The 25,624-nt window shown below is 38.5% G+C and overlaps 1 pseudogene; it reads left to right on the plus strand.

The window, feature by feature from the left end:
* Nucleotides 1-25,624, plus strand: part of LOC122789094 — a 75,928-nt pseudogene that overhangs the window by 4,263 nt on the left and 46,041 nt on the right.

The raw sequence follows: 25,624 nt of genomic DNA on the forward strand, positions 1-25,624 counted from the left end.
TTGTGTGTCTTAAAGCTAGCTTTGGAAAATGATAGCGAGAATATGTAAACTGAAAATGGCTACACCCATTTAAAATTATAATTGATAACGAAGAGTAACTAGCACGCTTATATCTTTAGCTAGATGCTATTCATTTATTAATTCTCTGATTACATGCTTAATCCAGTTCAGGACTGTAGGAAAGCCAGGGCCTATCACAGCAGTCAGTGGGTGCAATGAAGTGAAACTAATATGATAGGATGCCAGTTTGTCATAAAAGCTATTTAAGTCTCTACTTAAAAATTAATATGCATGGTCTGTATCTGTTAATGTGCAATATGACATTCTCAAAACCTTTCTTGCTAATGATTTAAATATTATTCCTTGTACTGCTTGTTTTCTGTTATCAATGAATTGCATCATTTAAGGGATAACTTATGAACACTAACTTCATATTAGGTGCCAGATATAAAACTTCACCAGACGCCAAACTCCACCGAATTATCAGCCACATTTTGGCACACAGAAGCAGATTTTATTTCAGGACAAAGAGCCACAAACTCAGAACTAGCACCTTGGCTTATGCCTTCAGGGATCAAAAAATTTAAAATTAGTACATCAAATATATATATATATATATATATATATATATATATATACTAAAATCAATTAAACAAGGTTATTTAATTTAACTAGTTAATTAATTAATCAATACCAAACCCTTAGAATACTTAAAGATACACAGACCTCAAAACATATATATACATATATATATATATATATATATATATATATATATATATATATATATATACATATATATATATATATATATATATATATATATATATACACATATATATATATATGTGTGTGTGTGTGTACTAAAGCATAAACATTTAGACATAAATTTATACATATACAAAACACATAAAACATATAAAATATTATATCCAGACCTACAAAACACTTCTCAATAACAGTTATATTAATATATTAATATTCTACATAATTAAGCTCAACTAAACTAAATAATTTTGTATATGTATAAATTTAATGTCTAAGTGCTTATGTTTTAGTATATCCATTTTAAGGTCTATGTATTCTGAGAGTTTGTTATTGATGAATTAATTAACTAGTTAAATTGAATAATCATGGTTAATTGGTGTATATATATATATATATATATATATATATATATATATATATATATATATATATATATATATATATATATATACTTAATGTACTAATTTAAAAATTTTTTGAACCCTGTAGGCATTAACCGAGGCACTAGTTCAGAGTCTGTGGCTCTTTGCCCTGAAATAAAATTTGCTTATCTGTGTCAAAAAGTGGCTGATAATCATTTAAGGGCTACTTGCTACCTTATGCAACTATGAAGCCTCATCAGCCCTTGTAGCTCAATGATATGTTTAGTATTTAAACTACATTAAAAAAATATATAATGCAGGAAGCGAAACATAACTGCATATATTTATAAAGTGGTAAAGGATTTAGTAAGCAAACAAAATAGTTGAGAAGTAGAACAATGCACAGGTTATTCAGCACTGTCTTTTTATTCAAATTGTTAAAATATGTGTCTGTATTAAACCCGATGATTTATGCAATTATTCATTCTGACTTGCATTATTGCAGGGTTTCAGTTATAGCAGGCCTTTTGTCAACAATTTGTAATCTCCTTTAATCACTTTTCTTTTCACAGTGAGCTACAGCAATGAGTTCAGATGCAGAATTGGCAATATTTGGGGTCGCTGCTCCCTTTCTCCGAAAATCAGAGAAAGAAAGGATTGAAGCCCAAAATCGTCCATTTGATGCAAAATCATCAACATTTGTGACAGATGATAAGTTAGCTTATATTAAAGGTACTATCCAAAGCAGAGAAGGTGGCAAAGTCACTGTTAAAACTGAAGATGGAAGAGTAAGTGTACCTTTTTCATAGTCTTAAAATAATCATTTAATTGCTGAAATAGTGGAGCATACAGATAATTAAAACTATTTTTTTTCTGGATAAAGACTGTAACTGTTAAGGATGATCAAGTCTTTCCACAAAACCCTCCCAAGTTCGACAAAATAGAAGACATGGCCATGTTAACGCACCTTCATGAACCAGCTGTGCTGTATAACCTCAAAGATCGTTATGCAGCCTGGATGATTTACGTAAGTAAAATAAACATTACACAACAGTTTCAGTTAAACAGAAAAGTATTCCTAACTAATTTTTGATTTATTTTCTAGACCTATTCTGGCCTCTTCTGTGTCACTGTTAATCCCTACAAATGGTTGCCAGTGTACAACCCAGAGGTGGTTGGTGGGTACAGAGGAAAGAAACGTCAGGAAGCCCCTCCCCACATCTTCTCCATCTCTGACAATGCATATCAGTTCATGTTAACAGGTGAGTAACTTTAAAATTCACTTTGTTAGGTAGGGGATTCGTTTTACTAATTAGATAAGAAGGAATACTCGGGCAGTAGTTATTTCTCAAACAGGAATGAAACAAACAAAAAAAAAAGAACACTCACAATAACAATGAACAAAGCTAGCACACATCATCTAACAGCGTAAGTGGGATAAGTACAATAACATGCAATGCTGAAGTTTAGCAAACATGTAAGCCAAAGAAACATTTTTACAAAATGTTCGCATATTTGCCAGTATCAGGATTAGGTAAATGCACACAACACAAGTTCAGACAGAAGGATCTATTTACTGGATTTTTTTTCTTTTAGTGTAAGAAACAAAACTATATACGGCCACTTCATTAAGAAGTTCAAAATGTGCATCACACAAAGCACTATCAGCAGTTAGTGTCAGTCCCAGCTACACAGGTGCACTGGGCATCATTTAGGAATCAACAGCATTTCTTCAATTCAGCTTGCCTTTACTGAGTCATAAACAGAAATGCCCGTTTCATATGTAAAACATAATACATATGCTATATATGCGATTGGCTTCCACTGCTTAGTGCCAAAACCCAACACACTAACACACTTCCACTCATTTCATCATAACCAGCACATCAAAGTATTACTACCCTGAAGTTATCACATGCTTTAAAACTTCAGCTTGGCAAGCTAAGAACTTGGTTATATTCAACTGGACGTAAAGTACCTTTTTATGCACTTTTTCTTTTAAAAAATACAGTATTTAAATTGATTTAAACTGTGTATGAAGGAGTGTTGAAGGAATTTTTAACTGGTTATTCTGCTCTTCAGTAACTTGAACTAAAAGCTAGTGTTGGCTGAATTTTGTTATTTGCTAGTAATTACAGGTGTGGGGGTAGCCACATTCAGTGATTTCCTGTCCTTGCATATTTAAACTGGTGCATGTGAAATAATTCCTGCTTTAAAACTTCAGCTTGGCAAGCTAAGAACTTGGGTATATTCAACTGGACGTATAAGAGAATTTAAGTACCTTTTTATGCACTTTTTCTTTTAAAAAATACAGTATTTAAATTGATTTAAACTGTGTATGAAGGAGTGTTGAAGGAATTTTTAACTGGTTATTCTGCTCTTCAGTAACTTGAACTAAAAGCTAGTGTTGGCTGAATTTTGTTATTTGCTAGTAATTACAGGTGTGGGGGTAGCCACATTCAGTGATTTCCTGTCCTTGCATATTTAAACTGGTGCATGTGAAATAATTCCTGCTTTAAAACTTCAGCTTGGCAAGCTAAGAACTTGGTTATATTCAACTGGACGTATAAGAGAATTTAAGTACCTTTTTATGCACTTTTTCTTTTAAAAATACAGTATTTAAATTGATTTAAACTGTGTATGAAGGAGTGTTGAAGGAATTTTTAACTGGTTATTCTGCTCTTCAGTAACTTGAACTAAAAGCTAGTGTTGGCTGAATTTTGTTATTTGCTAGTAATTACAGGTGTGGGGGTAGCCACATTCAGTGATTTCCTGTCCTTGCATATTTAAACTGGTGCATGTGAAATAATTCCTGCTTTAAAACTTCAGCTTGGCAAGCTAAGAACTTGGTTATATTCAACTGGACGTATAAGAGAATTTAAGTACCTTTTATGCACTTTTCTTTTAAAAATACAGTATTTAAATTGATTTAAACTGTGTATGAAGGAGTGTTGAAGGAATTTTTAACTGGTTATTCTGCTCTTCAGTAACTTGAACTAAAAGCTAGTGTTGGCTGAATTTTGTTATTTGCTAGTAATTACAGGTGTGGGGTAGCCACATTCAGTGATTTCCTGTCCTTGCATATTTAAACTGGTGCATGTGAAATAATTCCTGCTTTAAAACTTCAGCTTGGCAAGCTAAGAACTTGGTTATATTCAACTGGACGTATAAGAGAATTTAAGTACCTTTTATGCACTTTTTCTTTTAAAAATACAGTATTTAAATTGATTTAAACTGTGTATGAAGGAGTGTTGAAGGAATTTTTAACTGGTTATTCTGCTCTTCAGTAACTTGAACTAAAAGCTAGTGTTGGCTGAATTTTGTTATTTGCTAGTAATTACAGGTGTGGGGTAGCCACATTCAGTGATTTCCTGTCCTTGCATATTTAAACTGGTGCATGTGAAATAATTCCTGCTTTAAAACTTCAGCTTGGCAAGCTAAGAACTTGGTTATATTCAACTGGACGTATAAGAGAATTTAAGTACCTTTTTATGCACTTTTTCTTTTAAAAATACAGTATTTAAATTGATTTAAACTGTGTATGAAGGAGTGTTGAAGGAATTTTTAACTGGTTATTCTGCTCTTCAGTAACTTGAACTAAAAGCTAGTGTTGGCTGAATTTTGTTATTTGCTAGTAATTACAGGTGTGGGGGTAGCCACATTCAGTGATTTCCTGTCCTTGCATATTTAAACTGGTGCATGTGAAATAATTCCTGCTTTAAAACTTCAGCTTGGCAAGCTAAGAACTTGGTTATATTCAACTGGACGTATAAGAGAATTTAAGTACCTTTTATGCACTTTTTCTTTTAAAAATACAGTATTTAAATTGATTTAAACTGTGTATGAAGGAGTGTTGAAGGAATTTTTAACTGGTTATTCTGCTCTTCAGTAACTTGAACTAAAAGCTAGTGTTGGCTGAATTTTGTTATTTGCTAGTAATTACAGGTGTGGGGGTAGCCACATTCAGTGATTTCCTGTCCTTGCATATTTAAACTGGTGCATGTGAAATAATTCCTGCTTTAAAACTTCAGCTTGGCAAGCTAAGAACTTGGTTATATTCAACTGGACGTATAAGAGAATTTAAGTACCTTTTTATGCACTTTTTCTTTTAAAAATACAGTATTTAAATTGATTTAAACTGTGTATGAAGGAGTGTTGAAGGAATTTTTAACTGGTTATTCTGCTCTTCAGTAACTTGAACTAAAAGCTAGTGTTGGCTGAATTTTGTTATTTGCTAGTAATTACAGGTGTGGGGGTAGCCACATTCAGTGATTTCCTGTCCTTGCATATTTAAACTGGTGCATGTGAAATAATTCCTGCTTTAAAACTTCAGCTTGGCAAGCTAAGAACTTGGTTATATTCAACTGGACGTATAAGAGAATTTAAGTACCTTTTTATGCACTTTTTCTTTTAAAAATACAGTATTTAAATTGATTTAAACTGTGTATGAAGGAGTGTTGAAGGAATTTTAACTGGTTATTCTGCTCTTCAGTTATTCCCACCCACCGCCCTGGTTTTGTTTTGGTGTTAATCTTAGTGGCATTGAAACTGCCCGCCTCAGCCTGCCTCTGGGCCCATCTCATTTGCTCACTCAACTGAGTGCAGTGAGATCATATTCTGATTTCAGGCACTCCTACTGTGTACAAAGAGAGCATCTGGGAAATAGAAAAAAAAAAATTAAGCTTATTTCCTGCCTTTCTTGTTAAGTGGTACAGACTATTTGTAGGCTTCTGAGCCCCAAGCCCTTCTGTGTTTGAGGGAAGCCTTCTAGCTTGTTTTTTTTTTTTCTTGTAACTAGCCAGTTTTCTAGTTTCAGCACTCAAATCTGTTTCTTTGATCTCAGCACTTGTTCAGAAAAAAAAAAAAAAAAAAAAAAAAAAATTTCATCTGCTTTTACTGTACTTACCTACTTCTTTTTACTTTTGCATCATCTTAAAATACTCAATTGTATTTATTACTGCTTGGTGTAACTCATTCTAAGCCTTTTGGTTTAAACACTTGGGCTTCGGACCAGTTAGTTGTTTTGCACTGAGAGGTTTGTGGTCTGCACTGTTGTGGCAGAACAGGTAGCTTACATCTTTCTAGGTTGAGAACTGCTGATTGAGGGCTCAGTGTCTGTTATTCTAAAAGTGTATTAATTCTGGTTTAAGCACTTGGGCTTTCAAGCCAGTTATTTTACATTAAGAGGGTTCGTGGTCTGCACTCTTGTGGGAGGAGAGGCTGGACTCTGCCCTTCTGAGCTGGGAATTTCTGGTTAAAGGCTTATAGTGCATGCATATCTGAACTGTTTCTTACTGAAGTTGGTGCGCCTTGTTTGCTGTGGCATAGACTGGATTCGGGCCTGCTGGATCTAGCTTTGTTTGTGTAACTTGAGCACTAATCCAGACATTCTCTAAAGTATTCAATGGTATTTATTACTGCTTGGTTGTAACTTGATTAAAGTGTAGCTATCATTCAAGTCTTTTGGATTAAGCACTTGGGCTTCAGACCAGTTGTTTTACATTAGGAAGGTTTGTGGCAAGCACTGTGGTGGCAGGACAGGTAGCTTTCATCCTTCTAAGTTGGGAACTGCTGATTGAGAGCCCAGTGTCCAAGTGTATTAGTTCTGGTTTAGGCACTTGGGCTTCAGGCCAGTTATTTTACATTAAGAAGGTTCGTGGACTGCACTCTTGTGGGAGAAGAGGCTGGACTCTGCCCTTCTGAGCTGGGAATTTTCTGGTTAAAGGTTTATAGTGCCTGAATATTTGAACTGTATCTTACTGAAATTGGTTCACCTTGTTTGCTCTAGCATAGACTAGATCCAGGCCTACTGAATCTAGCTTTGTTTATATACTTGTTGTTTGTTTGCTTGTTATTTCCCTGGAAGCTAATTCACCTAATACGCAACTTCTCAGCTTCTGTGGATCACTAGTGATATCTGCATTGCTTACTGTACTTATTTCCTTGTTTCACTTGAAAGAAAGTTACTGTTTGTCGTTTTTGCATTTAGTTACTTGTATCACATTGCACTCAAGTTACCTGGCACTTGCTCACTAAAGCAATTATATAAGTCAGCACTAAAAATTAAAAGCACTACACCCTCACTCCCCACTGGCCCTTGTTTTCAATTAAGGATTCCCAATATTATTCTAGCATGTCCAAAGGTCAGTTGTCAATCTCCTCTCCGGTCCAGCTGGTGAATCTGGGAATCTTGAGGCAATGTTATAACTGCCTCATGTACACAGACAACCCTCTCCTCCTCCCACATAACACAAATACTTGCGAGAGATGCAGCTATTTAGCCAAACTGGAGGCTGAGCTCTCTCAACTCAGGACTGGCAAGACCAGACAGGAGGAGAAGGCAACTACACACACCACAAAACCAGCCTCACATAATGCTACCACTCCACTGAATCAAACACATAAACACACAAAGGCATACTCGGAGGCTCTGAGTAAAATTTACCTAAACAGCAGAGGCCTCCAAAGCAGACACCCAAACAACTGCTACCTCAAGACACCCCACAAGCAACACATAAACCACAAAAGCAGTGTGCAAAGCAGTCACAGCCCTTAAGGCCAAATACAACACCAAACATACTTGTCATAGGTGACTCCATAGTCAGACACACTGACGTCCCACTCACCAGGCTGAACAAGGAGAGGGTCACAGTAAGCTGCCTATTGGGCGCTAGAATCCGCCACATAACACAAGCACTCGGGTCACTCCACAGCAAGTACAAATATGACACAGTCATTGTCCATGCTGGTGTGAACGACCTGAGACGTACCTCCCTGGACTGCATGAAAAGAGACATAGAGGAGCTCTCTGATTATGTAGTCCAGGCAGGTATGACCCTAACCCTGAGCAGTATCCTTCCTTCACCAAGAATGATGCCACAATATAGAGACAAGATGATCAGCTTTAACAATTGGCTTAATGTCTGGTGTCATTCAAAGGGGATCCAGTGTCTGTCTGCCTGGGATGACATGCTTGACAAGCCACGCTGCTTCGCAAGGGACGGCTTGCACCTGTCACCCTGGGATTCGGATATTGGCTAAGGCTCTTGCCACCCCATAGTGCCTTTTTAGGCAAGGCTCAAATTCTAAACCTACCACCCTAGAAAACAAAAATGGGAAGAAATTGAGGGTAATGCTGCTCAATGCCAGAAGTCTAAATCTCAAAATGCACGCACTCGAGGCCCTTCTCAGTATGGAGAACATCGATGTCTGTGCTGTAACTGAAACCTGGTTCAAGGCTCCTGAGAGCACCCGGCACTATTAGGTTTTACCTCATATCATGCGTTCCGGCCCCAAAACCCGGACCACTCCACAAAAGGAGGGGTGTATCCATATTCATAAAGGATACTCACACCTCCAGGTTGGTGGCAACGCATGAAGCTTCGGAAACCATCCAGGTGCAACTAACAATAGGCAAAACTGCTCTACAAATTGTAGCATGCTACAGGCCACCCTCTCAAACTCAGGAACCCCACACAGCCTTCCTGAAGACACTGGAGGGTATAAATGTATCTCCAAACACCATCATATTGGGTGACTTCAACTACCCGAATATAGACTGGGAACATTACTCAAGCCCTAACTTTCTAGCCCAACGGTTCCTGGAGTTCATAAATTCAAATGCCATGGAACAGCTAGTCACTGTTCCCACGAGAGGAGAAAATATACTAGATCTCATTGTCACAAACATGGGGACAAAATGCTCCACACCGAAGTATATCCCTCATTGGTGAGATCTGATCATAAACTAATCTCACTGGAAATCCACATCCCGCCCCACCCCAAACAAAAAGACCATAGTGAAGAACTTCTCTAAAGCAAACTTCACACTACTCAAGACTGGTGTGGTATCCTTCAAGGCCCCTGAGTCAGAGGAAACCACAACCCAAGCTGCGGAAGCCCTTACAAATGCCTTCTATGAACACCTCCAGGACTGCATGGATCAGGCAATCCCAAATAAAACCAAGACTCTTTCCACAAAGGGCAAACGTCCAGTCTGGTGGACCCCAGCCATTAACAAACTTTACAATAAGAGGAGAAAGCTATTACATGATAGAACAAAATCCATAAAGGAAGTCACCCTGATCATTATTAGCAAAAAATACGAGCACTCATAAAATCAACTAAGGCCAATTTTGAGAGAAAAATTGCCATGGATTCAAAGGACAATCATAAGGCCTTTTTCAGCTATGTTAGGAACCTGGGTGGAAACTCACAGATATGCTCAGAATTAGTCCAAAATGATACAAAAATCACTGAACCCACAGACATTGCCAACATACTGGCAGACAGGTTCAGTGCAAACTTCACCCCTCTCCCCTAAAGGAGAGATAACTATCCCAGCCGAGTGTAGCCTCCCGGACATCTCAAATGCGCAGGTGAAAGCTGCTCTCTCTAAAGCTAAAAACACAGCATCAATGGGACCGGATGGTGTCCCCGGCTGTGTGCTACACGAGCTAAATGAGGAATTAAACCCGCACATAAGGCAGCTGTTTAATCTCAGCCTTACCACAGGATACATGCCCAAGGAGTGGCGACGGCAACTGTGGTCCCACTCCACAAAGGTGGCGCCTCACGGACCCTGGTAATTACCGCCCCATAAGCTTAACAAGTCTAGTCTGCAAAGCTATGGAGAGGATCATAATGGAGCTCATAAACAAAGATATAGGGGACTTGCAGACATTGGACCCGACCCAGTTTGGCTTTGTCAAGGGAAGATCATGCCTTTTGAACTTGGTCGACTTCTTGAAATAGTCACCAAGGCCATTGATGAGGAAAGGCAGTCCATACAGCCTACCTTGACCTTGCAAAGGCTTTCGACACAATACCCCACTCGGGTATTGTAGAAAAACTTACCAGCTTAAATGTAAACCCATATGTCACAAGATGGGTTGCAAACTGGCTTAAGGACAGAACCCACAGGGTTAGAGTTGCTGGCGCTGTGTCAGACTCCAAGCCGGTCACAAGTGGTGTCCCACAGGGCTCGGTCCTTGGCCCCTATTGTTTGGCATCTACTTCTCAGAAGTACAGGCCAACATGGGAGGACTTTGGCTGACAAAGTTTGCAGATGACTGCAAACTGGGCCATAGTGGAAAGTGCATCGGACACTGATATCCTTCAGAAGGGACTCACGGAAACAGATAGCTGGTGCCAGAGCCATGGCCTGAAGTTAAACGCCAAAAATGTATAGTCATACCCTTCGGGAAAAACAAGGTAACCCCAAGCTACCATATAGGTGGCAATCCACTAAGCACAGAAGAGGTTATCAGGGACCTGGGGACCCAGGTTGACAGTGGCCTTTCTTTTGACACTCACATTGCTAAAGTGGTTAGAAAGACCTTCTACATTGCCCACCTGATCATGAAGGGATTCACATCCAGATCTAGTGAGGTCATTGTTCCCTGTACTCTTCACTTATCAGACCAATGATCGAGTACAATGCCCCATTCGGGATGTATCTCACCCGACATCTGCAGCAATTGGAGAGACCCCAAAAGTTCCTCACCAAAAGGATAAAGGGACTCCAAAATCTGTCATATGCTGCCAGATTGAAGAAACTCCAGCTCTATTCAGTCGCATACCGTCTGCTCAGAGGTGACATGTGCCTGACATACAAGGCCATGTCCAACCCGGAATTAATGGTCATGCTCCACCTCAAAAATCCAAATCCACCAAAACCACTAGAGCAAGCGACTTAAACCTTAGCACGGATATAAATAGGACGTGCTGGAGGGATAGATTTATCACTCAGAGACTCCCTATGCTGTGGAATAAAATCCCGGTCCATGTGAGGCAGAGCACCTCGCTGACTCTGTTCAAGAGAAATCTAGACCTGTGGATGGGAGATCGTAGGTTTACCCCGGGAATCATCTCTGGGTCACTGCCGGACAGAGGCACAACAAACTAATGGGCACAGTATTTTTTCATATAAGGGGTGGCGTAAGCCACAATAATTTGGGCTAGGCTTATAAATGCCTTAGGGCAGATAGCCTAGTATAAACCTATGAACCTATGAACCTATGAACATGCATACCATAAAAAATGTTAGGGAAGTAATCAAACACAGGCTATCTTATGATCTCATGTAGAAACCTTTAATGTTACATTAGCACTCTGGGTAGGCAACACACATGCACATGCACACGTATAGACACCTACAGCTACACACGCACACACACACGCACACACACACGCACACACACACACACACACACACACACACACACACACACACACACACGCACACGTGCATGCATGCACACATGCACTCTACACATGATTTATATTATTACTGGTTGAGACATTATGTTGTTATTAGTAAGCTTGTGTTTTATAGGGGATCATTCCACTGCATTGTGGACATTTAATATGGAGCAGAAGACAATGGGTGCTGTTAGCATTCGGGCATGACATACATTTGCCTTTTGACACAGTAAATCAAAACACTAAAAGATAGCGATTTGTCTCTCCTGATAGCACATTCAGTGAGAGCAGTTAATGAAATAAAGCAATGTAGGAAACAATAGAAATTCATCTTCTATAAAGTTGCATGGTGTCTCAATTTCAGCACAGGCTTATATGCATGAAGTAACACCTATCACATACTGACAGTGACTGGGGCACTTGCAGATATTATAAAAATGAACTTTTTATGTGTATTTCAGTATGCTTGTAAGCAGGGCCAGTGTTAGCAATTTGGGCACTTCCAATTTAAGTATCATCCTGTCATTGCCACCCCTCTTAAGCAACCTCTTAGTTCATGTTGCAAGTAGAAGTAGTATGCACAGACTGACCTGTAGCTACAATACTGTTACATTACAGCAGGCCTGTGTGCCACACTATGTTGGCCTATCTCACACAGTGGCATTCACAGTTACTGGTATTAGGTAAAACAATGATACATTATAACACAACAATTCTATGTACGGGGATGGACTTAGGCAAAATGGCACCTTAGGCACTGCCTACTGTTTATTACCCCCCTACATCATCCAGTGTTCACTTCTGTTTTCTCCCATCTTAGGATCCACCATGCACATTACATTTTTTTCTTCCTTTTCTCACATTTTATCTTACTGTTTAGTTATTTTCAAGAAGACATGACTTTCTATATGCTCTGAAGTGCATTCTAAAGATTTTTTATACAACCTTTGCATCCAGTGATGGCTTGTACAGAAGTTATGATTAAGGAAAGCAATTCACTGTTGCTGTTCAACTTTAGTTTAATTTTCCTTGCATCATTTCAACATACCTTTCCTAGCTAAAACAAGACAGTAATAACTACTTAGGAAATAATTAAATTAAACTGGGATCCCCAGAAGCCAAAGATGCTCTAGGATGCATTTCAGAGCATTTTCCAATATTTTAATACAGCAATGGCCTGAATATAAACCACGAATAAGAAAATAATTTCAGTCTTATTTTTTTTCTTTCAAGAAAGACATAAGTTGTGCCCAAAGCTTACTGTTCCCAACTGACAAAAAGCAGCTCATAATAAACTAACAAGACAATTGTTCTGCTGTTGTGAGGATATACAGATCCTATCTGGGAATATTGCCTGGCCCCATACCCCCCCCCCTCCAAAAAAAAGACAGTTACTGCCTGTGCATCTGTCTGGTTCAAATGGCCACAGTCATGTATTTTAAGTGGCTGCTGTCATACATATACATCATGCCTCCTCAGTCTTCACCCCCCCAAAGGCAGCCATCTGCATACATGCCTGATTAGTGATTGTGAGGAAAGAGAAAAAACAATCATTACACTAATGTATTCCACTTTGTTACCAATATACAGTACTCTGTCCCTCCACAAGCAATAGTAACCTTCTTTGTAAACCTCTGAGGTCTGTGAGAAAAGTAAAAGAAACAATGACCACACTGTTCTCAGTCCCAAACACAAACTAAAATGACTCTCTGTGCATACAAAGTTTGACTGTAATGAAAATTAAAGTAATGAACACACACTCCCCATCCCCTCCACACACACACACACACACACACACACACACACACACACACACACACACACACACACACACACACACACACACACACTCCTCATCCCCTACACACACACACACACACACACACACACTCCTCATCCCCTACACACACACACACACACACACACACACACACACATACACACACACACACACACACACACACATACACCACATAACCTATAGAAACCTTCAGTACACATAGATCTAAGCAGGGCTGATTATAGAATTAGTATGGCTGAGGGCAGTGGTTACCACTAAGTCCATTTCAAAATCTATTTATACAGTCTGGTTGTGGGGGTCACAAGACTCCTAGAAAGTCCAAGTGTCTGAATGTTCTGTGATGTGTGGTATCCCTTATTTTAGAAATATAATTACTTAAGTGCATTTTTTACTGCTACCCAGAAGAGGGGTGGGGTTGGCATAGGGGTTAAAGTCTTTACCTAACAAACACAAAGTACAGCACTTTATTCTGATCTCTGGTTATTCACTAGGCTTGTAATAGTCTAATAGCCTAGTACTTACCTATGAACTTATAAAAGCAATGCATGCATCCCACCATTATTTTGTGTTTGGGTATAGATAAAAATCAGAGATGTTTTTACACACATACACACACACACACATGCACACACATGCACACACACGCACACACACACACACACACACACACACACACACACACACACACACACACACACACACACACACACACACACACACACACACACACACACACACACACACACACACACACACACACACACACACACACACACACACTCACACATTCACCTTCAGGGAAAAGGGAGGAACTCCATTTCACCTTGTGCATGTTTTTGAGGTTCTGGGGTTAACCAGAGCATGTGGATAGACACACTCACAGACAAGGAAAAGCATGTACATTCCACACAGCCAAAAACTCAACCAGTGCAAAGCAGTATGAGATTGCAGTACTATTCACTGTGAGATGGCAGTTCTACCTACTGTGAGATAGCAGTGCTACTCACTGTAAGATAGCAGTGCTACTCACTGATCCATAGTAGCACTGAATAGTTTCTTTCACACATCCTTTTCCTGCCAAGCCACCAAAGATAGCCATTTATCATGCATAAGGTCTATTTTGTAATGGTTAGTGTAAGAAAATATGACCAGATTATCACTTTTAAATACATGGTAACCCCACCCCCCAACATGCAAGCATAATAGCAGTGCTGATAATGTCTAAGTTAGAAAGTGAAATACATTCTAGCCAGATTGTTACTCTTACACTTAACAAACACACACACACACACACACACACACACACACACACACACACACACACACACAATATTAGTTTTGCACATATTTCAGCAAATAGCAATAGATTATGCAACACTGGTATTGCCACACCAGATCAGTGACTTTTTTCAGCAGTCATCAAACAGGGGTAAGTAATTTTTATTTATCCCACTGATGAGTAATGTATATACTGTGCCTGATTTTGCCTCATAAATTTGCTCTCTCTCTTTCTCTCTCTTGTAAAAAAGTTTGATTTGCTGGTAAACCATTCAGGATAATAGACAAGGTAACCATTTTAAATGTCGTGACCCTTTAAACTGATTCCTGAAATACACAAACTGAAAGGCCAAAAAAGCACACTTACATATACTAAGTCTAGGATGGCCATTTCCAGGAATATTCCCTTTTCTCTGAGGTATGCCAACCTTGGCTTTGGTATATATAAGTTTGGGGTATGGGGGTTGCAAGTGGTTTGCCCTTGAAAAAATACATTTAAAGGAGAAGAGCGATGTTCACGATTCAGTCTTCTCCTGCATTTTCAATTCTTTTATTTTCCGGTGTATTGCACTTGGCATTTGAGTGCCAGCATTTCAGTCAGGAGCCTTACAGAGTCAACAAACCCAAACATTTGAGTGTCATGCTTCTTATTGCCCAAAAATGCATGCTGTTGCAAACCTGTTATTCAACTGACTTTTGTAAATAAATTAGAGTTCATAGATTAGTACTAGGTTAACTGCCCTTGTGGGTCATTTTAAGCCTAGCCAATTATCCCTTGTGAGACTCAAACCCTGCACCTTGTGTTTGTAAGGCAAACATCTTAACCATTAGGCCACCCTCCCAACCCAAAGAGTAATATTTAAAATGTGTTCCTGAGTTCTTACACCTTTATTCTACATTATTTTTGGCTTTGCCTAGAATTCCTGAACAAAAAAGTTAAGAATTATATTATCTGGTGTTCTGCCAGTATTTATAAAACTCTTTAAATGAGAACAAAACTATCCCTGAAGATCCAAGGTAAGCACAGCGTTCAGTCACTCTGGGCCGCTGATCTCTAGTGTTTACCTTTGCTCATGTTCATTCATTGATTCTCAGCTTTATCACAACAGGGTTGTGTCACAACCCTTTTTTGGTTAAAGCGCATAATCAGACAATGAATAAATATTTTTGTCCTAATTTTTCCCTTACCAGCAGCAGCTTTTGTGGGGCCTCCATACAGTTGAGGATGGTTAAAGGGTCTCCTGAAGCCACGGGTATTGCAGGTGCCTAAAGCTAGCTATGATGCTAGTTTTAGTGGCGAGAATGTTCAACAGCAGGATTTAATTAAGTCAAGGGCACAATGTAAATGGTAAAATATTTAATGAAATGGTGAAACTTGCTATTTGACAAAACGCTATTATTATAACATAGCATGTCTAAACAATCATGTCTTGGTTTGTGATTTCTTGTGGAGTTGACCGAAAAGAGCTACTAGGTATTGATGTACTGTTGATAAGATAGATAGCTGCATGGCTTACAAATAGGACATGGCAAGTATCACACACCAACTGGACAGGTGAAATCCTTGGTTACAGTCAAGGTGTCCCACAGGGCTCTGTCCTAGACCCTTATTTGTTTAGATTGTATCTTTCAGACCTTACTTTTTCATCTGAGGTGTTCTACAGTCTATATGCTGACGACCTGAAATTGGGAAAACTGATTACAAGTGTTACAGATAAGGCATGTCTGCAAAATAATTTGACTAAATTGACCATTTGGGCACAGGAGAATAATATGTTGATAAATACATCAAAAACTAAGCATATGAGATTTGGAAGACATAAACTGAAAGGTGAATATTTAATACAGCACACAGTGATTGAAACTGTAGACTCATTTAAGGATCTGTGTATATGGGTAGATTCTGCTATGAGTTTGTCTAATCATATCAACCAATTGGCTAATGATAGTTATAGAACTATAGGTTGTATAAAAAGATTTATAAAGTCTTGGAAATCAAACATAATGAAGTCATTGTTTGTTAGTTATATTAGACCCAAACTTGAGTATGGAATAAAAATATAGAAACCCTATAGGAAAACAAGCATGAATAAACTGGAAAGAGTACAGCAGAAATATACCAAGGGCATTGATACATCATCTTCTGTCGGCTGTTCTCGTTAAGGGTCGCCACAGCGGATTAACTGTTTCCATTTCTTCCTGTCCTCTGCATCTTGCTCTGTCACACCAACCACCTGCATGTCCTCTCTCACCACATCCATAAACCTTATCTTAGGCCTTCCTCTTTTCCAGTTACCTGGCAGCTCCATCCTTAGCATCCTTTTCCCAATATACCCAGCATTCATCCTCAGGACATGTCCAAACCAACGCAATCTCATCTCTATTGCTTTGTCTCCAAACTGTCCAACCTGAGCTGAGACTCTAATATACTGATTCCTAATCCTGTCCATCCTAGTCACACCCAGTGCAAATCTTAACATCTTTAATTCTGCCACATCCATCTCTGACTCCTGCCTTTTTGTCAATGCCACCGTCTCCAACCCATATAACATAGCTGGTCTCACTACCCTCTTGTAGACCTTTCCTTTCACTCTTACTGGTACCCGTCTGTCACAAATCACTCCTGACACTCTTCTCCACCCATTCCACCCTGCCTGTACTCTCTTCTTCACCTCTCTTCCACACTCACCATTACTCTGAGCATCCATGGATGTGAAAGTCTAAGTTATTATGAAAGACTAAAATATCTGAACTTGTACAGTGTCTCTTACAGATATCCAAGAGGAAATCTTATTCAGGTATATAGGGCATTTAGAGACAACTACCTCTGAGAATGTTTGGGGGTAACAAAAAGTACTAGAGAATCATCAGACAACCAAAGATTCTATAGGAATGAGAAGTGTACTAATTGGTTCTCTGACAGAGTAGCTGATGCATGGAACAGACTACCAAATTACATTAAAGCAAGTACTAGTTTAGATATTTTTAAGAACAGCCTGGACATTTATTATGGGAACAAGTGTTTTGGTATATTGGCAAGCTAGAAGGGCATTAATGCCTGTGCTTGAAATATTTGTATGTATGTATGTATGTATGTATAACCAGAGGTATCTTTGAATTTTAAAGACAATATATGTAAGAGTTATTATTACTCACCTGGTTTATTGATTACACAAGATTGTTGTACTAGCTTTTGTTGGTTTGACTGATGTTACAAAATATGAAAGTACAATAAATTGCAGTGTTTGTTGGTGCCTAAAGCTAGCTATGCTTGTAGGTAATCTGCATAAGTACTACAGAATTTAGTCTAGGACTGTCTCACATATTATAATGATTTTCATATCCATTTCCAAGTTCAGTAGTATGCAGGGAAGCAAATAACCAGATAAATAAATGCACGCATTTCTGAAGCTATTTCATTTCTCCCTGGCAGATCGTGAAAATCAGTCAATTCTAATCACGTAAGAGCAATTTTCAATTTCAAAAGAATAACATTTTCATTCTTTTTAAATATGCAATGATGATGTTTCACTGGTTGGTTTAACTACTTTTGTATTTTTTTATACATAGTGGAGAATCCGGTGCTGGGAAGACTGTCAACACAAAACGTGTCATCCAGTATTTTGCAACAATTACAGCAGCTGGAGACAAAAAGAAAGAAACTGGTGGCAAATATAAAGTAATATATTTTAAGTGTTAGTTGGACACATGTTTATTTGCAAGTTTACATTTCTCAGTTACTTGTATTGATCAGTGTTGCGTGTTGTTTCAATTTTTTTGTTGAGATCTTTTGAAGGTACATAATGGAGTGCTCATACATGAGTACCAATGGGATATTCCAGAGTAGATGGTGATAATGCATACAAGAGATTCATGATCATAAGCTGTTTAGCTGACATTGATTGAAATGACCCACACTCTGTTTCTGTTATCAATAACTAGCTAAAATGAATCAACACACTGAAAACTGAATGTATGCTTACTCGTGGTTTACATGTGGCACTTGGAAACAGATTGCATGGGAGATGGAGCTAGTTGGTGGCATGCATTTTACATGCATATACATGTTGCAGGAAATGTTACTAGCAAAACCTTCTTCAACATGTTACCAATCTGTAAGTTTTCTTGCCAGTTTCCTGTTTGTTCTTGATGCCAAGTGACCAAGTTTTGAAGAATGGCAGGTTTGCTAGAAATTTGCTGTTTTTGGTGTATCTAGTAGTAGTTTTGTTTCAGTAATCTCCTTTTCCAGGTCAGTTTGTTTATAATTCATTAGCTTATTAGCACTGGCAATTTCTTTTTGCAGGTCAAGATAATTCACCCAAACATATATTTTACAGTTACCTTTTGACAGCTTTGACATAAATACCACAAAATTAGAAATAATAACAATAGATCAAGCCGGGATCATGGACAAATGTGAAAATATATAGTGACTAAATCAGGAATGCTTATATAGCAGTATATTTAAAAGTGAAGATTTTGTCAATACAGATGAAATCATCATACAGAGTCATACAAGTAGTATATTGTTATTTATGAATTCATGTGTTTGTGTGTGTGTGTGTGTGTTTCTTAGATTTATAAATGATCTGGTCAGTTTAGGCCGTTATCACAAGGGCAAGGGTTAATGGAAAATACATACAGATAGTTTAGAATGGCCATTAAACCCTCATGGTTGGGTAGATTCTCAGAGAAAATCCATGCAGCTATAGAGAGTGCATGCAAATTTTGTAGTCACTGACTGCAAGCTGCAAGCTAGGACAGAACTACAGCACTGGAGGATAAAAACTCTAACCATTAAGCTACCATGTTGCTTCTCTCATATAAGGTATGGTAATGTCAAGGACAATTTGGAAAATTTTATTACCCTGATAAATAGGCATATTTTATCAAATAATTTGCACATGCCTGTTAAATTAAAACATATATTGATACTGACATTTTTATTACAGGGAACTCTGGAAGATCAAATCATCCAGGCTAATCCACTGCTGGAAGCATTCGGTAATGCCAAGACTGTTAGGAATGACAACTCATCACGTTTTGTAAGTAAACTTTATGAACTACATGCTCAAGTATGGGAACACATCTCTAATAGTTGATAAATGTAGATCATTACATTTAAACTGAGAGAGACCACCAGAATTAGCTTCACAATATACAACTGAAAATATTTAAGGTCAGGAAGAAAACTATGTGGTTCTAAAATTACAAATACCCCATAATCAAATATTACTTCTGTTTTAAGATACAGACTTAGGTAATCATTGTCCTCCATATAGTATGAACAAAGAGAGCAGTGATTTGTTGTCTATACCGGACAAGAAGGCAGTGGACGGTAGTGATTCGTAAACATTATGGTTATACTGTAACAGAGTAATCCTATACCATGATGGGCCAGATATGCAATCTTATCTTTCGCTCATTCCTTTATGGAACATAGTAAAGAATGGCATGCTTGGGGTAATGAAGGAAAAACATCAGCTCAGAAAGCATGTTACCAAAAGCCAGTCCTACCTGATTAAGAAAAACAAAGGCATATATCATATAATAATTACAGGACAACATGTACTCACTATTATTTTAATAATGTTCTAGGGTAAATTTATTCGAATTCACTTTGGAACGACAGGAAAGCTAGCTTCAGCTGATATTGAAGCCTGTAAGTATACCCATCAGATATGTTATTTTTATTAGTCTTTTTTCTACTTTAACTCCAAAAAACTCTGCTTCATATTTCAATATTTATGTGATAACAGACCTTCTGGAAAAGTCTAGAGTCACATTCCAGTTAGCTGCTGAAAGAAGCTACCACATCTTTTATCAAATCATGAGTAACAAGAAGCCTGAGTTGATTGGTAAGGAAACAGTTACTAACTATGGCATGTTTGATGTTTTTGTTAACACTACCAGTAAGTCAACTGAGTAATGTATTTAAATTTCCAATTTTTTTCAGAAATGCTTTTAATTTCCACTAACCCGTATGACTACCCATATGTGAGCCAGGGTGAAATCTCAGTGGGAAGCATTGATGACACAGAGGAGTTGATGGCTACTGATGTAAGTGTCCAAGCATTACTAATTTGAAGCAGTCATTGACAAAGGAGAGAAATATGTAAAAATATATAATTTCCACAGCACAGGTTATTGCAGAGTTCTTCAGTACAATGCTTCTTTTCTGTCTGTGTACTGCAAATGGCAGATCTAGTAATAATCACCTGCTGTATAAACGAGTGCCTTTTGTATACTTGCCACATTGAGTCAAACATGTAATGCATGCAATGTGTCATGCAGAAACACAATGCAGTTTTATCCTGCTAAATGATTTAGCACACATGCAGTTTATAAATAGATGCAATCATGTGCTTATTAATAGGTTAGCTAATACTTGGAAATATATTTTCTCTTTATTTGCAGATGTTGCATATTCATATGTATGCTAATGATAACAATTTTTTACCACTTCCTAAGCATTCCAATGGCTCTTAACTGTACACTTTTCCCATATGCAGGGAGCAATTGACATTCTTGGCTTCACACAAGAGGAGAAGCTTAGTAATCTACAAAGTAACAGGAGGAGTGATGCACTATGGGAATATGAGGTTTAAACAAAAACAGAGAGAAGAACAAGCTGAACCAGAAGGAACCGAAGGTAAAACAATAATGAAATTGTTAAAATAGATAATGCTGCTGGCAAATAGGTTATAACATATAAATACTAGTTGACAAGTAAGAGTTTATCCATTTTACTTAACATGCTGCATTCAGTGTGAACACTGCATTTCTCTTACTTCAAAGGGAAAGTTCTAGAAGAAATGGGGCATCAAAAAGAAGTACTGTACCATGATGGCCTTGGTGCACACCAAACCTTGCACTTCTGTGGCTGTGCAGTCAGAAATAATGATCAGTGTGGTTTGTGTCTTAGCTTATGTGGGTTACCTTATGACAATTCAAAGGTACAAGCTCTGTGCAGAAATTCCAGTGCACTGATGCAAGTCACTAAAAACAAAACGGCCAATGGTTCAGTTTGATATAAGGAAGGTAAACATGTGTTTGCTATAATGAAAAATCATTTTAAAGCATTACTGACAGCCATCCAAATGAAATATAAACTGAGAATCAAAAATTATTTTGATAGATAGAGGGATAGATAGGTAGATAAAAAGATAGATATGAACGTAAACAGCAAGCTTTGCAGTAGGCAATCATGCTTATAAGTATAAAAAGTATAAAGTAATCTATAACATAAACACAGGTATGCGATTGAATATATTCTAATTTATTATTTTTCAGATGCTGACAAAGCAGCATATCTTATGGGTCTTAACTCATCAGATTTACTCAAAGCCTTGTGCTATCCCAGAGTAAAAGTTGGAAATGAATATGTAACCAAAAGTCAAACTGTGCAACAGGTATTTAAATGGATATTGTTTACTGTTATCTATAATCAGCTACCTTTGTGCCTGTAATGAATGTGTAACAAAAAAAAAGGATATTTTCTTGCATTGTGCAGTTAAAGCAATTTCAATATAATTGATTTTAGATGGCAACCTGATATGTCTCCAAATGAAAATGCCAGTTTTCCAGGTCAGGATTCCTTTACTGACTACTTTTTCTGCAGCCACAATCCTGCTTTTAAAGAAAATCTATAATCATGCAGCTTAGTATGGATGGCCATTACAATTCCATAATTCTCCTTTGCACACCCATGAATTTCACATTTATATTCTCTTTCTGACTACTAGAAAACATCTTTAATTCTTTAAAATAGCCATTCCTTATAGAAAAATACATTTTTTTTAGTATTGTCTAGATCTGGACATCAGTCTCCACTAACAGCCTTGGACCCATATTCCTCCTTCCTCTATTCCCAGAGTTGAGCAGGTACCATCTACAGAGGGAGTGACTCTGGAAGTGTAACAGAAGCTTTATTCAGCTACCTTGCCAAGGTCATTGATTCTGTCTTCTGTCCTCTGTTACCCTCGTAAATGCTAAAATCAACGCTTTCTGGAATTCATAAACTCTAGTGCCGTGGATCAACTTATCCACACCCCCACCAGGGGCAACAATATCCTAGATCCAGTCATTACCAACATGAGTGACCGGTGTTCCACACCTGAAGTCAACACTTCATTGGTCCGATACGACCATAAGCTAATTACCCTAGATATCCACATCCTGCCCCCATCCCCCATTAAGGAAACCATGGTAAAAAATTTCTCCAAAGCCAACTTCATGCTTCTTAAGACAGAAGTGGTGAACTTCATGACACCCATGCAGATGGACAATACAGTTACAACTACTGAATCCTACACAATTGCACTTTATAAGCACTTACATGAGTGCATGGATTGTGCTATCCCAAACAGAACCAAGATGCTATCCTCCAAAAAAAGGAAGATAATTTGGTGGTCCCCTACCATAAACAAACTGTACAACAGAAGGAAGAAACTGTTGCAAAAGAGAGTAAAATCCCATGAGTGGAGGAGCTCCCTGGTCAACCTCAGTAAGAAGCTGTGATCCCTGATAAAATTCTCCAAAGCTAGTTATGAAGAAAAATCGCCACTGATTCTAAAGACAACCACAAAGCATTCTATAGCTATGTCAAGAATCTCAATGGCAACACTCAGATCTGCTCTGAGTTACAGCACAATGGCACTAAATATACAGACCCAACTGATATTGCCAACATCCTGGCAGATAGGTTCAGTGCTAACTTTACCCCAGTTTCATCCCCTAAAGAGCCCATCTCTATACCAGAAGAATGCAAAGTTCTTGTAATCACGGCTGAACAGGTAAAAAACACACTCTCCAAAGCCAAGAACACAGCATCCATGGGACCAGACAACATCCCAGACTGCATTCTACATGAACTACAGAACAAACTGGCACCCCACCAAAGTACCATGTTCAATCATAGCCTCATCTCAGGCTTTGTGCCTGCTGAATGGCGCACAGCGACGGTTATCCCTCTCCACAAGGGGAGAGCCACCACGGACTTCGGGAACTACCACCTCATTAGCCGATGAGCCTGGTCTGCAAGGCCATGGAACATATTGTCATGGAACTTATAAACAAAGACACTGGTAATCTCCAAACTCTGGACCCCAACCAGTTTGGGTTTGTAAAAGGCAGATCATGTCTCCTAAACCTGATAGACTTCTTTGAAGCAGTCACCAAAGCCATTGACAAGGGTAAGGTGGTTCACACAGCCTATCTAGATCTTTCCAAGGCTTCTGACACCATCCGCCCACCCTGGAATTATAGATAAACTCACTAAACTTGGTATAAATCCCTATGTCACAAGAAGGGTTGCCAACTGGCTCACTGACAGAACCCACACTGTGAAAGTAGCAGACTCCAAATCCAACTTCAGACCAGTGACATGTGGAGTACCACAGGGTTCAGTCCTGCGTCCTCTCCTGTTTGGTATCTACTTCTCTGAAGTACAGGCTAACTCAGAAGGTTTTTGGCTAATGAAGTTCACAGATGACTGCAAACTAGGAGCCATAATCGAAACTCCTAACTATGTGGACATCCTACCAAAGGGCTTCTCTGAGACAGATGCCTGGTGTCAAAGCCATGGCCTCAAGCTCAATGCCAAAATGTGCATTGTCAGCCCCTTTGGTAAAAACTCTGTACCCATGAACTACAACATAGGCGGTAGTATACTTAACATCGAAAGTGTGATAAGAGACCTTGGGACACAGGTGGACAGTAGTCTCTCCTTTGATAATCACATTGCCACAGTAGTCAGGAAATCCTTCTGAGGCACACTTCATCACAAAAGGTTTCTTATCCAAAAAAAAGAGGTTATTGTTCCCCTCTACTCATCACTCATTAGACCCATTATAGAGTACAATGCCCCTTTTGGTATGTACCTCACAAGACATCTACAACAACTGGAAAGGCTGCAGAAATACCTCACAAAGAGGATTACTGGGCTCAAACAGATGCCCTCCGCAGATTGTCTCAAAAAACTTCAGCTTTACTCTGTCGCATATCACCTACTCAGAGGTGATCTCTGCCTAACATACAAAGCTATGTCAAACCCAGAGCTGTTGGACATACTCCACTTAAAGAAATCCCAATCCCTCCGCTCTACACCTAAACCTTGTCACCACAATAAACAGAACATGCCAGAGGGATAGATTCCTGTCCCAGAGACGTCCCATACTCTGGAATAAACTACCTATCTATATCAAACAAAGCTCCTCATTAGCACTCTTCAAGAAAAATCTTGATGATTGGATGGGGAATAGGAAATTCACCCCGGGGATCACCTCTGTGGCTCTGCTCGACAGTGGCACAGGAAAATAATTTTTTTGGGTGGCAAAAGCCAGGGTACTTTTTTGGCTGGGCTTGTATAGGCCCCAGGGCCGATAGCCTAGTACCTACCTATGAACCTATGAATCTAGACTTAACCAACTATCTGCAGTTATTCTGCAAGTAGTTAAAGCAGTATGCCTTTAGAGTACAAATGAATAAATCAGTTTCCTTCCCACCTTCTCTTTTCATAAGCATCCCACAAGTATCCATGCTTGGGACATTCATGCTTATAATTTTTATTCATACACTTTCAACTGAAAAATCTGAGTTGCAGTTATACTGCTTTTTAGATTATCTAGTCCTTCCGAGAGCAGACAACTAAGCAAAAGTTAGCATGGTTCCCAACTAGAAACTGATCATTTATACAGCTGAGTTTTATACAAAGAGCTACAGATCAGTTCTCTCAAACTAAAGTTATTGTTTGGCTTTTTACCTACTTGTAATCATTTTGACTTTTGAAACTAGGAAAATTCTCTTTCATGCAAAGAGAAAATTAAAATAGATTTAGGTGAGCTGTGTGAATTCATCCCACTATAACACTGTTTCAGATTGTAGAAACATGATCAAATGACATTTATATACTTTTTTAAAAGTATTACATTTATGTGAGGGCAGAGTCCCCAACTAACCCCATGCAGGACTGTGCCCACTGTATACTCTTAGCTACTATAAACAACTCCAAGGTACACAAAATGCAAAGAGGGATTTCCCCTCTGTTGTGATCATCCTTGACGAGTATGAATTTTGGCTAAGTACATAAAAATCAGGATTTGCACACTGGGGTCTCACATGTTTGACCACTTCACAATTAAAATGTTATTCCAGTTCATATTCTTTCTTTCTTTCTGTTTTACTCTTCAGATACAGAGCATGGAAAAAATTT

This window comes from Protopterus annectens, chromosome 14.part0, assembly GCF_019279795.1.
Source record: "Protopterus annectens isolate FY-2018-M chromosome 14.part0, PAN1.0, whole genome shotgun sequence".
NCBI lineage: Eukaryota > Metazoa > Chordata > Ceratodontiformes > Protopteridae > Protopterus > Protopterus annectens.